The sequence below is a fragment of the Lissotriton helveticus genome, chromosome 6 (assembly GCF_964261635.1).
Source record: "Lissotriton helveticus chromosome 6, aLisHel1.1, whole genome shotgun sequence".
NCBI lineage: Eukaryota > Metazoa > Chordata > Amphibia > Caudata > Salamandridae > Lissotriton > Lissotriton helveticus.
Window position 1 is genome coordinate 692,068,826 of NC_136067.1, and position 19,109 is coordinate 692,087,934.

The following is a 19,109-nucleotide window of genomic DNA, read 5'->3' on the forward strand; positions in this document are numbered from 1 at the left end:
AATCGTCTACACACTCCGGATCTGACCAAGGGCGGGTAAATTCAATTGGTGACCCCGGCAGTGAGGTATATCGGATGCATTTGGCGGATGTCGGGTTTTCAGGGTCAGAGCTCTAACAGAGCACGTCTGACACCATTGCCTACTTGGCCATGCCCCACCTTTATGTGATTCATAAAGCCAACAATTGCTAAGTGTAGCACTCAAAGGTCCCACCTCTGTTTATGTTCGTTATGAACCTTTGTGTAGTAATGGATGTGGGTCTGCCCAGGAGAGTGACAGAGGAGTAGTCAGGCAGGGAAATGCAATGCAAATGTGGTGGAGACCCACAAAGTCATGGGCATTGACAAATATATATATATATATATATATATATATTATTTTTTTTTGCTTTTCAAATACCTTTATTGACAAAATTGCATAGACAAAATAAATTTTCATCAGATCAGGACACCGCACACAGTGATACATGTGTGGATTGCAAAGAGGGTCAGTGAAACAATTCAGCATTGGGCAACAATTTGCAGAGACACCACAGCAGACACCGTTGGACAATAAACAGTTGATGGAGTGAGTCAAACCACTGCGACTGGAGGGGGGTGAAGGCAGGGAGGGGGGTGTCTACTGACCTACATCGGCGGCCGCTGTGGGCAGATTGTCGGCGGGGGGCGCAGAGGACGCAGTTTGGCACAGGGGTGAACGAGTATGAAGGTATGTCACAAGGGGCCCCCATATGTCAAGGGGCCGAGACCCCGCAGGTATAAGGTCCCAAAATTCAGATAAAAGGGTCTGGCATTGCGATGCATCCTCAAGCCATTGGGCGAACTTAGGCGTGGGTCTGTGACCCCCAACACAAGGACACCCTACGTCACCCCAGGACAAGCAGCATAGCAAACAAGCGGCAGGAGGCGTCTGGGCAATACTTAACAAAGCCTAGGAGGCAGAGCGGGGAGTCGAGATGAACCGGAGAGGAGGTGATCCCGGAAATTGCAGTGCAGACCTCCCACTAGTAGTCGGAGACCTTAGGGCATAACCAGGCTAGATGAGAGAAGTCTGCAGCCTGGGCAGAACAGCTCAGGCATCTGTCACTGGGAATGAGTCCCAATTTGTGTAGCTGAACGAAGTGCGATAAAGCCTGTGTAGGTATTTGAAGTGTATACAACGCAGGCGATAGTTTGGAGATAAGCGCTTCGTTTGGTTGCAACAGTAAAGCCAATCGGCCTGAGAGATGTCCACAACGAGGTCCTCGCCCCACGGCACACGAGCGCGGTCAGTGGAGATGGAGGTGGCCGCCAGCGTGAGGGGGTACAGCTTGGTAACCAATTTCCGAGGAGTAGGGGACGAATATAGGACAACGAGTAGTCATCGAAGGAGGAGGTAGGGGGAACGTAGGATGCAATTCCCGGCAAATCGCCCGCAACTGATAGAAAAGCATCCATGGGACCAGGAGTAGCAGGGAGAGAATACAACGTGTTCCAAGGGTAGAGGTCCGCCAGTGTTGCCAGCCCCAAACGGGTGGCATGTTTTGCCATGCCAGAGGGCTGAAGAGGAGGGAAGAAAGGATGGCGAACAATAGGAGCTAGCCGAGAGCATCGGGGCATTGGACATATGGAGTAGTCCCTCCCAGGCCCAGCGCATGGTCTCGACCATATCTATTTCAGTGCGTGGGAGTTTGGCTGAGGCAAACAGGGCAGTGGCTTGTGGCCAAGGGGCTGCGAGATCAGCTTCTACCGCCATGGGCGGCTGGAAAGGAGTGGGGTGAACCCAGAAGTTAAAGAAACTGGCCTGAGCACACAGAGCATACAGCTTAAAGTTAGGGGCGCCCATGCCACCACAAGACATAGGGAGGGTGAGGGTGTCGTACGCAATCCTGGGTTGCCTACCAGCCCAGATAAGAGAGATGATCAGTGAGCAGATCCTGCGAAAAAAGTGGGCAGTTAGGGAAAGAGGCATATTCAAGAAAAGATAAAGGAATTTCAGGAGGACCACGATCTTGGCGATGGCTATGCGGCCCGCCAAGGACAAAGAAAGTCGATTCCATAGTGGTATTTTGGCTTCGAGCCCGTCCACTGCACGGCCCAAGTTAGCCCTCCAAAGGTCATCTACGTCCCTGCTTAACCAGATACCTAGATAGCGAGTGGGACCAGATACCCAAACAAAAGGGTAGTCCAGGGCGAAAGGAGTAGTGGCGTCAGTAAGAGGAAAAAAGACCGACTTACTCCAGTTCACATGGATACCAAACCGTATGATCTCTCGTACCAGGGGGCAAAGATTTTCTTGGGGGTGGCGGACATATAACGTGATATCATACGCGTACATGGAGACCAAGAGAGTGAGGCCGCAAAGCCAATGCCCATCTGGGTGTGGTGTTGCTGAAGTCTAGCCGCTAGGGGCTCCATTGCGATGGCGAAAAGCATAGGGGAGCGCAGGCAGCCCTGGTAGGTGCCTCGCCCAGTTGGGATGGGATCGGAGATTTGTCCATTAACTCAAAGGCGGGCAGTGGGAAGAGTATAAAGGAGTAATATTTTGCAAATAAAGTTATTGCTGGGGCCAAGACGTCGGAGGAGAAAGAATAAGAAGGGCCACTCCAGGGTATCAAAGGCCTTGGTGGCGTCGAGAAGAGCAGCCACTGCGGGGAGGGTGGGGTTGATCTGATGCAGGACGGAAAAAATGGTCCGAAGATTGTGTGAAGTAGCATGTCCGGGAATGAAGCCGGACTGATCAGGGTGGGCAATGAGTGGCATAAGTAGGAGAAGGCGCGAGGCGATGAGCTTTGCAAAAATGTTGGTGTCTGTATTAGTAAGGTATAGTGGGCGGTAGGAGTCCCAACATTCAGGGGGTTTGACCGGCTTGAGGAGAAGCGTTATCATGGCCTCACGGAGCGATGGTGGGAAGAGGTCGCTTTTAAATGAGTCATTATACATGGCAGCCAGATGAGGCACCAAAAGTGAAGCGAAGGTCTTATAAAACGAAACGGGAAGACCGTCCAATCCAGGGGCCTTGTCGCCAGGTATACTATTGATGGCTGCCAACATTTCTTCGTTAGAAAAGGGCTCGTCTAGAAATCTGTGATGATAGTTTGAGCCATAAAAGATCAAGGGTGTTGAAATAGTGATTAAAGACCTCACGTGAGGGGGTAACGCCTGCAGTGTATAGCTGTGTGTTGTACTCCACAAAACTAGCCTTAATTCCCTCACGGGAGGTAGTGCAGGTAGGGCCGCCGTCCTGAAGTGCCGTGATATATGAAGCAGCTCGAGGGGGGCGGAGGAGGTAGGCCAGGGTTTTACCGGGCCGGTCGACCTCACCAGACCGGCGAACATGGGCCTCTCGGCCGAGGAAAGAGAGCTCTCTAGCTACCTCCTCTGCAAATTCCAAATGTTTTTCTCAAAGCCGAGCAAGAGTAGCAGAGCTGGCGTGGAGAACATGGGCAGAGTCCAGAGATTTGATTTCCGACTCTAATTTATCCAGAGTGTTATGAATAGAGCACAAGACCCCAGACTGTTTTGAGAAGCATTCGCCCCGGATCACAACCTTAAAACCTTCCCAAAGCGTGGAGGGAGAGTCCACAGAACTGACATTAAGCTCAAAGTAGTTAGTGATGACGGTCTGAATTTCTTCACAAAAAGCAGTCACAGAGCGCGTTCGGGAGGGGGCCGCCAAGTGAAGGCCCACCACGGGGAGTGGGGAAAACGAAGATTAAGCTGTACCTGGGCGTGATCTGAGAGTGTGCACCCCATATGATCAACGGAGATAAGCCAGGAGAGGAAATCAGGGGATGTGATCCAAAGATCCAGATGGGACCAACAGCCTCGGGTACCAGTAACGCAAGTGCCCTCGCGGGCATCAGGCCGCAAGTGACGCCAGGCATCATATAGGGAGTTGTCGGTGAGTATGGAATTAAGAAGAACCGTGGTACATGGGTGGGAGGCATGAGGGCTGAACCGGTCCAAGGCAGTGGAGAGTGTCACATGAAAATCACCCGCCCGCAGGAGTGTGGCAGGACGTAGGGACGAGATGAGGTGCCATATATGCGCAAAGAAATCAGGGTCATCCGTGTTGGGGCCGTACACTGCAGCAATCATTAAGGGTTGGGACTGCAAGGAGCCATTGAGGATAACACAGCGCCCTTCAGGGTCAGTGAGTACTTGGGTCGTTTGCCAAGGGAGACCCTTATGTATCAAAATAGACACCCCCTGGAAATAATTAGAATAGAAAGAAGAGTGTGATTCTCCCCAGTGTCGGGAATGAAGTCTTGCGGAAGTCACAGGTAACAGATGGGTTTCTTGTAATAGACAAATGTCCACATTGTGCCGTAGTAGGTGAGCGTGAATAAGTCGAGCCTTACGGTTGTCATTTAGACAGCAGATATTCCATGTCCAAAAGATAGTGTCAGTCATGCCGTATAGGTATAGGGGAGAGCGGAGAGCTGCTTGGTGAAGGCGGTCAGGAGCTGAGGAAGAGGGAGCTTGGCGTACAATCCAACAAAGAACAGAGTGAACAGTGAAGCAGTGTGGGGTGTGCAACGATGCTAGTTCGTGCCAATCGGTGCAAATAGCTGAGCAAGGGGGAGGGAGCATTCACAACCGGGTGAAAAGTGGGATGTGGTATCGGACCCAGCTGCATGACCCTAGGGGTAATAGCCATGTGATGCACCAAGGCAGCACGGTATATATGTGTAGCGGTGATGTGATGCAAACAAGATGTAAACAAGATATACAAATACGTAAACAGCGTCGCCTCAGAAGGAGACTGAACATCCAAAAGAGCCCCCCACCCAAACATACCCCCAAAACGCAACATAAAACGTGCAAGGATAAGACAAAAGGAGTACAATCCAAAAGAGGAGCGCCTCAAAAGGATTACCTACCCTCCCACCTCCCATACCAACCCCCAAATAGGTTGGGCAACCACCCTCAGCCACCCCGGGGACCCACAACTTGGAGAGGGGAGAGCAATAGCAAAGGTGGGAATCATCCCATGGGGGCATGGCGTCGCTCAGTGGGAGACCCTGTCCTATAAGGCATGGTGGCCAAGCCAACAAAGAAGCAGACTTAATAGTACATCGTAATCTAGCAAAGAAGAGCAATTGAGTCCGGCCAACAGGCATAACAGCAGGGGGCAAATAGTCAAAACGCCTATAAGGCACTGCGCAAACCTGTCAAGTAAAAAACAAGCAGACATAGAGAGTAAAATAAATTACCAAGAACAAGTAAGAACTTCTCAGTCATTATCGCTTAGATTAGCTGCATCAGAGTCCTGAGAATTTGCTGGGATAGAACACTGGGTGCGGTCCAATTTCTTGGCGAAGGCCAGGGCGCCCTTGGGATCCGGAAAGACCAGAGTTTTGGAACCTTGCCTGACGCGCAGCCTGGCCGGATAAGCAAGGTAGTAGGAAATCTCATGTTTTTGTAATATGCGTTTTGCAGGCAGGAACTCACGGTGGGCAGCCTGTACCACCGGTGTGTAGTTGAAGTAGAAGATAAAGCGTTACCCTGATGCCGGATTTCACATTTCTCCCCCTGCCTTCACCGCTCCGCTGTGGTCTTCTAGCTACACCAGGGGTACTGCGTCGCAGTCCCGGAAATTTAGGATTTTGGAAATGATGGGACGAGCTGGTAGACCTAGGGCAGGACGGGGACCACGGGAGCAGTGCGCTCTTTCCACAGTGAAGACCGGGGAGGGTATATCACCAAACAGATCGTGCACCAGTTGCTCCACGTAGTCCTCCATCCGTGAGATGTTGGTAGACTCTGGCACCCCTGTGATGCGGAGGTTACTCCTGTGGGAGCGTGCCTCCAAATCTTAGTTCTTGGAGCGTATGAGATGGAGGATTTTGTCCATGTGGAAGAGTTTTTGGCGGTCTTGAGTGGCAGCATCCTCCGTGTTGGAGACTCTTGACTTGACATGCAGCAGGCGGTTGTCGTGGGAGTCCACATGGGACTTGGCCATGTCCAGGCGGAAGGATAGCTGATCCAGTGGAGATCCCAGGTACCACGGATTTCACCTCCAACATGATGGCTTTGTGGGCATCTTCATGTGACGCTGCCATCTCCGTGGGGGCAGGCTGGTCGCCTCCGTCGACACCAGCACCCCCCTGGCGCATCTGCCGACGCTGGTCAAATGTAAGCCTGGGTTGTTTGGGTCAGCTTTACCCATGGGGGCCGCCAGATATGAAGAGCGCACACGTGGAGCTCGGCAGGGGGGGGAGGTGGCAACGCCGGGTCCTTGTGCGGCCGGGTTGAGTGATCTGATGGTACGGGAAGCAAAGAGGAAGAGGAGTCCACAAATCATCTGTCCGGAGGGATCTTCAGCCAGACCCATGACCCACAGCAGCAGGTGAGCAAAGGTGCTGTGACACCGCGTTGGAATGGGGCTGCAACAGGGTCCTTCAACCCCACACTGGTGATCTAGATGGGGAGTACGACTGGGGGAGACCAGGGCAGTGGGGATGAGAGGAGGGTGCACGGCTCACCCCTCCAGAGGACACACCCAACAGGCACGAGGCCTGAGCTATGTGAGCATTAAGGATAGTGGGGAGCAGGGCCTTGTGGTTGGTGTTCGTGCCCCCAGCCTCACCATGGTACCCCCAACAGTCCGTGCACTCACCCCTGGTGTAGCTAGAAGACCACAGCGGAGCGGTGAAGGCAGGTGGGGCCCAGGCAGGCACAAGCAGAGAAAGTGGAGCCCACAGGCTGCTGCTAGTAGAGGCCAGAAGGAGCAGGCCAGACCAGGCCGGACGTAGATCACGGGATTCCCTTACACAGAGCAGGCATCAGCCGGTGCCCGCCACAGCAGGAAGGGTGGCGACGGGCGGCTGGCCAACACGCCAGCCTCAGGAAAGAGCCGCCGGGAGGCAGGAGAGCACAGCAGAAGAGGTGGCAGCCCACAGCAGGGGGGCATGGGAGGCCTCTGTAGTTGCAGGAGAGCCGGAGGGCCACAACAGAAGGAGCAGGGAGGCGCAGACTGATGAGGAGATGGTGGTGTGCAGCTGTGATAGGTAACCTGCAGACGAGCCCAGAGCAGCATGGCCCCCGACCATAGGGCCTACTAGTAGGCCGCCGAACTAGCAGCCAGGCAGAGCAGAGGCAGGGAGGCCGCACACGCAGCAGCCGCAGGGCGGCACATCCCGAAGCCAGGAGTCCGCGGGAGAAGAGGGAGCAGCCCACAGCGGGGAGTTGCGGGGTGCGCCGCCCGCTTCACCCAGCCCATTGGTAGTCGGCCTCCACAGCGGGCGCCTAAGTGCTGAGTAAGGCGCCCGCCCATGAGTAGGCCTGGCTGGGAAGCACGACACGCGTGCCCTCGAGCCCGCCACAGATAGCCCCCCCACCCATTAGACTCACTGGCAAGATGTCAGAAGCGGCGGTGTGGTGTGCAGGGATAGACAGCCTCCAGGCGGCCCTAGGAAAGCGGCACCGGCTGAATCAGGCGGAGCAGTCAGGGCCCAGGCCGGGAGCTCAGGCATCTCAGGATCAGGCACCACAGCTCGCAGGGCCACGGGAGACGTGACAATTTGTGTCCCAGAAGGAGGAGATAGGCGATGGCGGGGTTCCGGACGTCGATGGGTGGTAAGTCTGCAGAATATTTGCGGATTAAAGGCTTGGCCGGCAGAGCCCACTCAAGGTGCGGCCATCTAGCCACGCCACACCCGACAAATATTTCTAATGGTTATTCCACATGTATCTGCACTTCTGAACTCACACCTTAGTAATTTAGACATAAAGGGGGCTGAAAGTGTTCCAATGTGCATTACTACTCCCCATTTTCATAGGAAATTGTCTTGTGGAAAAAGGAAACATGTTAATTAATAATAGCATTTTACTAATTTCCTAACTCTATGCATGTGAACCGCTGCATCCTAGGGAAAACAGATAAATGTAAACGTATCTGTATGACATGCATTTATGCTCCCTCACCTATGGTAGATTTGTCAATCACATGCCCAGCCACAAACATCTGCACTGCATGGCCTGCCCCTCCAATGTCCAACAATCAGCTGGTCTTCGTGAACAAGCTGCAGGGGTCATTAAGTCTGCTCATAGCCTTCAGAAGTGAACACTCTGCAACACAAGCCTTGAGACACCCTTTTTATGAGTAACTCACAAATTAATCCATTGGATTGTATTTTATTAAATGCTTAATGGACATTAGACCTAAAGGACTTCAGGGATAAGGTCTCCTCTCATCTTGAGCTAAAGGGCATGATGAGAAGAATGGTAAGACATATGTCATAATTCTGAGACAGTGATGATTTCAAATGTAAAGAACATTCCTTTCTATTCAGGGATATTTGCAATTCTGGTAGACGTTTTGGAATACTTCTTTCATACTTTAGGTAACCATTCTAGTATTCAGTTTCTTTGCCCTTGCTTTCTTCAAATTCCCACTGCAGGGTTTACAGCTACTTGCAAATCTTTCCACCTGAGTCGCAAGGTTTATCGCCTTTGCTGTGACCACTCTGATCCATTAGCCTATATTGTTTGCCTTTGCTCCTGTTTTAAGTTAAGCCTACCAGACATTGCAAGCTAATTTTATTGCCACTCACTATCTTATTTCTTATTCGATGGCTTGCCTTCCTTTTCTTGTGTTTGTCCATCCCCTGGAGAATAGCATCTTTACAATCCTTTAGATTGGCTACCTGTATCCTTCAACTGCTCATATTTAGGTAACTATGTTTTTCTTTTTCATTCAGCTTTCCATGAGAGTGCATATGTTTTCAAGCTCTCTCCCTCATGAGCTGCATGCTCCCCTCGAAATCCCCTCTGTGCTGTGTTACTCCCCACCTCCTAACCCAGCTTGTCGGTAAAAGCAAGCAACAGGGATAATTTTGTAGGGTATTACTGGAAACAGAATTTATGAGTTGGTTTGTTTTATCACAAAGGCTTTCAAAGTGCTGTGGAAAGGGCCATCAGTTACACTCATATAGCTGGAGTCTGAGGCAGAAAGTTCACTTAGCATGACACCTCTCCTAGTAGACCATAAATCTGCTCCTTGGGTTACCACAAAAGAGCAAATAGTTGAATCCTGTGGAAAGTAAATGAGTCTTTTGCAAGCGTTTCCCTTTACATTCTGACACTTCCTTATTCTTTTTAAATTCTATTCAGTTTCCTGATTGAAAAGTATTTGAAAAATAAACCATGCCATTTTTAAAGATTCAAAACATTACACTTAATGTACAGTTTTGAGGTATCATAGGATATGTTTGTTTTTCCACCAGAATTTGAGGTGAGGCCTGTTGGCACTTACCAATGCTTGTTAAAATAGAGCGTGTTCTCTGATTGAAGAACCGAATTGTGTAAGACAGGAACTATGAATTGCAGTCTTGCTGTTAAGTATTGCATCAGAACTATGAACAATATCATGACTAGTAAATGTGTGAGATACACGGACATTGTCCGTCAGACAACTGCTTAATTTAGAATGCAGAAGATCCTAGTGGTACACTGTCATTACAGCGTACAGGGGGCCTCCTTTATGAAAAGTGACGCATCGCTGCGTGAAAGCAGCGATGCGTCACTTTTCACTGCGCTCTCCTTGCGGCATACCTGATGCGTCATATTTACAGTATGACGCATCATGTCGCAAGGAGTTACACATAAGTCAGTATTTCTGATGTATCTGTGAGCGCAAAAGTCACGCATTGCTGGAGTGTGCCACAAAAGTGACGCAACTCCAGCAATGCGTCCTTTCACATGGGGAAAGCCCCATGTGAAAGGGCTTGCGTCAGTCTTACGCCTGCTGTGAGGCAGGCGCAAGATTTTGACGCAACAGCGTCCTAAAAGTGATGCAGTGAAATCTCATAGATTTCACTGCGTCACTATTACGAGGCTTTTTACGGGGGAATGCCCCCTCTGCATACATTATACCTGACGCAGGTATAATGTAGCGCATGGGTTTACAAAGTGACGCATCTGCTTAGATGCGTCACTTTGTAAATAGTGCGCAACAGGAGTCATGTTTTACGCCGCCGATGCATCGGAAGCGCAAAACTGACGCAAGACCTCATAAATGAGGCCCAGGGCATTTACGTGAAACTAACGCTTGGTGAATAAACTGTAAATTTGAAGGCATAAATTGACACTTTTCCAACCTTAGGCCATAAAAATCGTGATGCATGGGCGACTAAATTTACAGCAAGCAAACTAAAGCATGGTATATTATTTTTAAAAATAACAAGTATAAAAAACATTGGATTATACAATAATAGAAAGTTCCAACATAAAATTGAAACAACCATAGATGCTTGTGAACTATTTGCTCTAAACTCCAGATGCACACTGTTGACAGCTGTGATAAAACGTAAAAATAAAAAAAGAGAAAGAAATAAAAAGCCAGCACACCCCGAGGTTAGTCCCCATTGTTACTCCTCTATCGAGGTGCTCATTTACCTGCCAAGATTACAACTGCAGTGATTTGTGGAGCAGGCCAAATTCATGATTTTTTGTGTGACTCACTTCACACTGCATATCTAATGTAAGCAGCTTCACTATCGTGTGACTGCATACAAAATTAAATTGGACTGGAATTTCATTGTACCAGCAGTTTAATAGAATGTGATGTATTAATGTGTTCTCTCGCCCTGAAGAAGTTACACAGATAAAAGGAATGAAACACGTTGGTTGTTTTTGTTGTACTTGACTATAAATTAAGAAAGAATACTGGAATCTGACCTTTTTTGGCAACTGATCACATTACTGAGGGTGCTCTTCCCAATCATGGATTTGGCCTAAATCCATTTAACTGAAAGGATGCAGAAGAAGCCATTTGCAATTGCTGAACTGGAATTTTCACCATGGAACATATTTTAGATAAAGGGAAAAATTGCTATTTTTAAGCTAAAAATATCCCTAGTTCTGGCAAGGACTATAGGTATTACATTAATTTTGCATGCCACTTGAAAATTGTTTTTCAAGGTATGCCTTTTTGTACAAAAGGCAAACAAACCGCATCTCAATACATCGATCATACAGTTTCTGAAGTCACGCAGTGAATCTTGCTACCACAGGTCATTTTATCACCTCAACATCCTGTTCCACATTTCCTGCAAGACATTTTGGGCCACATTTACCAGTTTCTCACGCAGGGCAGTGCAGCAGCCACAAATGCTGCACTGAGCTGCGTGAGAAGGAGAAAGCAGGAGAGCGCTATATTTACAGAAATATGGCACTCTCCTTCCCTGTCCCTGACGCCGGTGCAGAAATGTGCAGCCATGTGTCACGGACACACCTTTGCACCATAGTGGAGGGATGTCCGTGAGTCTAGCATAGGTTTTGTACTGGAAGGATTCTCTTCCAGTACAAAATGCTATGCTTAGACTAACTTCAAACCTGTTCCCACTTTGTAGGTGTGCTGTACCGTGCAGCACACATGCAAAGTCAGAAAAGAAAGGAGAAATAAAAGCATTTCTCCTTCATAACACCTATCTGAAATGGGCACTATTTTCTAATGCTAAACCTTCGGGCACATTTACAAAAAATGTTGGAGTGTGGAGCTGCACCAAATTTAGCTGCGTCAAGCTCCGACATTTTGAAAATGCAGGGATGCGCCATAGTCACAAGCATACAGTGCACCCATGTGTTTCCCCTAGCGCTGGTGCAACAAAAAAATACTCAGCGCCAGCGCAGGCACCCAGCCGCCATGTTGCAAGGGTGCCTGCGCTGCAGAGATGATTATTCATGTGCAGGAAGGGACACTTTCCACCAAATAAAAAATCAATAATGGTGATTTGCTCTTTTTATGTGTGCTGCAGAATTTAGCGAACATGGAAAGAGCAAAAAATGAGCAGAAATTAATAATTTCTCCTCATGTCACCATTCTAATGCCTGGTATTTCATGGCGTTAGTTTTTGGTGCTTCCTCAGTCTTGTAAATCTAAGGCAGCATCAAAAAGCAATGGGTGTTGGGGTGGAGCTCCCACAGCAACACCCATTGCATGAACCTTTGCAGCAGAGGTCTGCAACAGAAAGAGGCAGAGTTACAAGGTGACAATAAGCCACACTATGGGGCAGATTTATGACGGCCTTGCGCCGCCGGTGCGTCACTTTATTTGACGCAACGCAACGTTCCCCATCTAGGAGATGCGTCACGTTGTAAAGCCCTGCGCCATAGGAGGCGTTCCTGCGCAGGGGGGGGGGGCGTTCCTGCGCAGGAACGCCTCCTAAAAGTGGCTGAGTGAAATCTATAAGATTTCACTCAGTCACTTTCAGGACAATGCTGCGCCAAAACCCTGCGCCTGCTTGAAGCAGGCGTAGGTCTTGACGCAGCATTGTGGAGATGCGGCACCCCCGAGCCTTGCTGGAGCTGCTTCGCGCTTGCGACGCAACTCCAGCAATGCGCCACCTTTACGGCACAGATGCGTCACGCATCTGTGCCGTTTTTGCCCCATGGTGCGCCGCATTGTAAATGTGGCGCACCATGGGTGGCGGAGCAGCGGCGCAGGATGACTGGCGCATCCCTGGGGATGCGCCAGTCATCATAAATCTGCCCCTAAGTGGCTTAGCATCACCTTGTAAATATGGGAAATGGCGGTACTCCACTGGAGCATCAAAAAAAGTGATGCTCCAGTGGCAATAGGGGCTTGTAAATATAAGTAAATAAGGTCTAGCGTCAGAAACCTTGGGTTGTTGCATGGGAACGCCCATGCACCACCCATGGTACGCCCCCTTGGCTCTAAGTAATGCAAGTCAGCATGCATTGCGTTACTCTCAAGTTATTTTCCAACGTGAAACTGCTTTTACGCTGGAAAGTAAATAGGTGAAAAAAGATGTAGCGTCGTTTTGCATCACTTTTGTAAGGCAAGCACAGCGTTAAATCTCAGTAAATAGACCCCTTGTCCTTGAAAATGCAAGTATACGGGAAACATTAACTTCTCTAAATATGTGAACACGTTAACGTGTGTGTGGAACAAAATGCACCGCGTTACTTTTTCTATTTATCATCGTGATTGGAGTACTTGCCAAATATCTGTGCATTCATTTATAGTAACAACAATCAGGACCCAATTTACATAGCTTTTTTGTGACGCTATGTGTCATTCTCTTGTCTTGGCTGTGAATTACTCTTGAATATCAACACTTCATTCAGAAAGTATTTTTGGTGAGGAGTTGTGTCTTAGACAATTAGTCGTAGATGGATTTTACCAATGTTTACCAACTAAAAACAAATTTTGCAAGTCACAACAAGTTTTATTCTAAAAACCTTACTTTCAATTTTAACTATTGCAATTAATTGCTTACTCCTGTTTCGTATTTATTTGATTACCATTCTCAAACTCCGAGCCCATTACAACTTTTCCTGTGAAACTTCCTTTTTTTACGTACTTGGGGTAGAATATTATCTGACAGAGTTTGTACATACACTCGGTGGAGGCGGAAGGGAAGGGAACCCACAGCTGCCTAAAGGTGAACGTGTTTTCGGCCTTGTTCCTGTTATCACCTTTTCACTGGCTAACATTGTAGGCTTGATCTGTTGCAGGATAGCTGTCAGGTTTGTCAATGGCCGGATGTAACCTCTGTGTGGTTTCAAGATGATGAATTTCGATAAGATTTGTGGAATGCGAGCGATGGAGTTGTCAGCGCCCCTTCATGGCACCTCAGTACATGACAGAAAATGAAAATATTTTGGGGAATGACAGTGTTATTTTGACTAGTGGCTTCAACTTTAAGAACACTAAATTATGCAAAAGAACACGGCCTCGTCTGCAGCTCGTCAGAGCCAAAAGAGAACTCTATAGAGGGTAGGTGTTCGTTTTATTTGGAAACGTATTCAGATAAGTGAAAGGACAAAAGAATCTGCTTTACTGTTCAGACTCTGCTCGTAAATAAGTTTTTACGCAAAAGTTCACAAATTCTGTTTACATTTATTTCCTTAGAGGTCATTGTTATTCTTGAAGGGAAAATGGCAAAACTATTTGCAGTTCGAAAGGCTACGCTGCGAATCCTTAATTGTAATTAGTTTCGGTAATTGCATTTAAATAAACTATGATAACTGACCTAAGCAGTCGAACATGCAATAGATACATGAACTATAAAAACGAGTTAATTGCTGCAATAATAATAATCGTTTTAGACACATATCCATATAAATCCAATGAACACATTAATGACAATGACAATATTAACTAAACTGCAAATTGAGAGACCGTCTGGAAAAGCAGGTGTGGGACAGATGTGGAATGTTATCAATGATATTAATAATTACTTATTTCCTATGCTGTAGTTCTGAAGTGTTTGAACTCTGTAAACAACGGGTGTAAGTAATACCCAATTTAACAATAAGCAAGTTAACCTAGATGGAAGGAGAAAAGGCTTAATTGGTCTTTCCTGGGACTACACGTGCTGTTACCTTCAAGTTATTTCAAGAAAAACGTTGGGTTTGCCTAGCAGAATCCTAAGCCCATGATCAGGCCTGCACATTAACCTTACTTAGAATATGGGCACAATGTGGATGCCAATCTAATATAGTGTGTCCAATGTGTGGAGGAGGCGTCAAGTGACGCAACAGGTCAGCTCATTTCTGATGTTAGCGCCCATCTTTGCGTGTAATGGCATATGTGTGCCTAATATTTACATCTTCCATGGAAACAGTCCCTTTAAGTGCCCGGTATCATGGTAGAATGTGCTCCTTATGTTTTTATCCACTTTTTAGTTTGATTATGACCCTGCAGAGTATGGATTAGGGAAGTTATTTTGCCCTGAGGAAGTGGTGTGTCAGAAGCTGTGAAACATTTGTTGGCAATGTACATGAGATAAATCTTTATGCATTTCATGTCATCAAGGAGAAAAATCATGAGATTTCCCTTAATGAAGGATATGAGAAAATGGACTGCATTCAAAAAATCTGTTGTATTTGACAGTAAGTATTGGGTAAGAGTGGTGCCAAGCCTAGTGAATGGGGAACGGTGCATGTAAAATGCAGAGGCATGCACCAACTCAGTATCACACAGAAACTCACACACTTTTCATGCTGCGGCACAAAGTAAACTTTATACTGATACTAATACTGTAGATGCAACCTGAAAAAGAGGTTGATGTTTTCCCTTGATATGTGTACATTTTAGGTAAAACATTATATCTAAATGTATAATACCATAAAAATAAGAGATACATATCAAAATGATCTAAAGGCTATCTTGAAAAATAATCATATGTAGGCACAGAGACAAAGTAAACAAATTATGAGATGTATAAAAGCGGCTGTAGGAAAGTGCCCTTTTTGACATGGTTACCCCCACGTTTTGCCTGGTATCTAATGCAGCTTTGACTGATAGTATACTCGGTTCCTGCTAGCCAGGTCTGCAGTACCAATGTTCTTACCCTAAACTGTACAATTGGCACCACTGTAGGCTCCATGTAAGTCCCTAGTAGATGGTGCCCTTGGCACCAAGGGATTTGGGACTAAATAGGGTCCCTAAAGGCTACAGCATGAATTGTGCTACCCTAAGTGACCCTCACCAAGTTCATGGAAATGGAAACTGCCATTGCAGCCAGCATGTCTTGGTGCAGAGAAAAGTTGACTTGGCACACATCCCTGTGTGTCATGAATTCAAAATACTACATACTACATGTGGTATAGGCGAGCCCCCTACAGCAGACTTTACAGCCCTAAGGCAGGATAAACTATACCCCATGTGTGGGCATATCTGCATGAGAGGACATGTCCCTTTGGTATCTAAGGCAACTCTTATATATCACAAGTGCACAGGTAAGCCATAACGAGTATATGGACTGGACACTTGTGATTACGAGTTCCCCAGCTACATGATGGATTTACTGTACCCCCCAGATGTTTGGTACCAAATATCTTGAATTAATAAACCCATGCTGAAGCCAGTGATGGATTTATTAATAAACACATCCAGAGGACACCTTAGAGATGCCTAATGACTACTAGTGTGTTCACTGACTGGTCTTGACTAGCTAGCCAACACACATGAATTTCTGGCCACCTGAGGTGAGATCCTTCACTCTCTGAGGTAAGGAACAAAGCCTGCTCTGGATGGAGGTGTTTGAACCTCCTCCATGCATGATCTGCATTTAAGGACGGGAAGCTTCAAAGGCTCCACTGCCTTTGTATGCAACCTTGGCCTATCCAGATAGTGAAATGCCTGCCCCCCTATCCAGACCCCACTTTTGGTGGCAAGACACACTGAAAAATTTGTAAAATTAGGAAGTGTATCCCACACCAATCCAACACCACCCCTTAGGTGGTCTAGCTGATGTGAACGGCACCATTTCAGATTCCTCCATCTTGTTTTGGATGGAATTAGCCTTCTAGGGTCAGGGTTAATCCCACTTCCCACAGGAAGTGGTCATATAGAGGATGTAAACACCCTAAAGGTAGGCAGCTATTGGTTACTACCTGTCACTCCCCTTAAAGCCCCTAACTTGAAAATGTAGGTGGCACCACCGAACCCAAGAACTCAGATTCAATGGATCAAGAGAAGAAGGATGAAGAAGAGTCACTGCATGGTGAGAACTGAAGAAGAGCTGTGAACTTTTGGTGAAAAACCCTGCCTGCTCACAACTCTCTTGGCAATCACAACAGAGTGACTTGCCCTGCAAGCTGGAGATGTACCACAAGCCTTGAGTAGCCTGCCAGCACTTCAACAATTGCCTATAGTCTCCCTTGGAGTAGAGGAGCTACTATCCTGCAGTTGGCAGACACCAAAGAGCAGAGTCCAGTCCACTACCTTGCAGCTCCCCAACCCGCAAATGCTGCAGACAACCAGGAAGAAGTACCCATGCTCTGGAGGGCTAGAGCTGTTTCCTTACCGAGGGTGAAGACACCAGGACCAACCGGAGCCATGCAGCACCAAATCTGGGGTCCCGGACGCCCTATACCAAACACCAACAGCGAGAGTCCAATCCAAATTCTCCCTTCACCATGACTGATGAGCTGTCGGGGGACATCAGCATCAATCAGACCCACTGCGTGAGTGATCCTGCTATCCTGATTTTGATCCTGCCAGCTGTTTGTCCCAAACTACAAAGATCACCTTTGCACACCAAGCCTAGCCAACCAATCCACCGACTGTACTTGTTGTTATGCATATATAGTTTCTCTCCATAACATTGAGCATAAAAGTGCACAACTTGAAAATTTTAAAATGCTTACTCATCTGTAAGAAATTGCTTTCAAATTGGTTTTACAAAATATATAAAAAGTATTATTTTTCCAATGTGTTCTTTGATTTAGTCTTTAAGTGTGTGTCTCATTTTTTGCCACTGTGAGTATAATAAAAGCTTAGCATTACTCTGTAATGAGCCTAACTGCTTGCTCACACTACCACAATAGAGAGCATTTGTGTTATCTACATTAGCCTCTGTAAACCATTTGGGGATCCACTGGACTCTCTACACAGTGTACTTCATTTTAGTGCACTATATAGACAGCTAACTTCCTACAGCAGCAGAGCATTATGATTACACTAATGAATAACTTTAAGGTCAGGGATTTTGTCTCTGTGATTAGTGTGACCACACTAAGAAGCATTCCTTACTTAATATCTGATGTCATATATTATCAGATGTCAATGGTTCATCCCAGAATCTATAAATAAATCTTACCATGTTAAAGCAGAAGAGAATGTCAGATAGTATTGCCCCTTGAAAGAATGGGTGATTGATAGCTACTTCCGTCAAAATAAATCATGCTGCTATGTAACACCAGACATTGTCTTGAAAACACAGTGCAATCCCAATCACCACAAAAACATAAGTAGTATAATTCACTGGAGTGCTATTTCTTTAGGATAATATATATCTCAGTAGAAATAGTACCAGAGTTTGAGAGTTTTAAGGCAAATCCAGAGATGGTGTGGAAGTGTTTGTGGGATAGTGTAACATTTCCAGCAATTTTCAGAATCTATCAACTTCTCTTACACCTTCTCATTGGGAGCAATGCATTTGATTAATATTCTTGATCTAACTTACGTCTCCTTCCCAGTCCTGTAGGTTCCTCCATGACAGGAGGTATTTGTTCTCAAAGATGCATGGACCAGGTGTTTGGAAGGTTTCCGCTTGAGTGAGGCTTATTCTTGTTAAGAGTAACACATTGATGCTTCGAGAACTAGGTAGCCACTTGCACTAGAGTGGTCAGTAGGTGCACTACCAATTGTGAGTATCACATTTTACTCTCAATCTATCAAAATTCTAGCTTCCCTCTCAGCAACTTGTCGTTAAAGCGGCCATGCTGGGTATTTTTTTTATTTTTTCATTCTTTTACCGGCAAAGCCTTTCTATATTGAAGGCCTCCTTCCCTTTAATACAGTCCTCTTTCTCCCTGTTTCACATGAAGGTCGGGAGGCAAGGTAGCTTCATTGTGGTACTTCATTTCTTTTTTTGTACTCCTTGCCATCTCACCTTAACTTGACATAGAAACAAAAAACAGCATTCTATTAAAGGCAAAAGTGCTCTTAATATCCACTAAATTTCGTTTCTTAAATTTGTATGACTTTAATGTACTTGTGCTGCGTGAATAAACAGATTAAAGCCAGATGTAATGGATGTATTTCTAAAGGTTACCCCAACCTCTTAAAGTAAAACGTTTCCATGATTTGTTTTTATGCGCTGTATACCACACACCTGTCGCTTCTAAGGACTGTAAATAACTGGAGTTAGTATTATCAAATGTAATAGCATTAAATGTACAGATCTTGGAAGATTAATACAGCCGTACTGGCATTCGAAATTACGGCAGGTCAATCACTATATGTTACTGCTGTGAAGCATTCAACTCACCAGCCAGCCTAATTGCATTTCACCTTTTTAATACAATAAAAAAATTAACACTACCTCAAAACCCTTCTTCTTGGCTCTCTAAAGACAATTTGACGTCTGTAAGCTAGGCATGTTGTGCCTTTATATTTCATTTTTGGCAAACCTCTGAACGTTCTCTTAGGAGACAGCTCACTTCCCTAGAGAATATTCGATTTCAAAAGAGCAGTTTATGTACTTATAGGTTGGATCTCATCAAGCGATGATTCATTTCTGCACTGATCAAACAGCTGACTATGGCTTTAGCAACCCCTCAGAGGTGTTTCATAAACGATCGTTCAACACTTTACATTTAATCTATGGAACACACTTGCTCATATTTCACAACTATGTAATATCA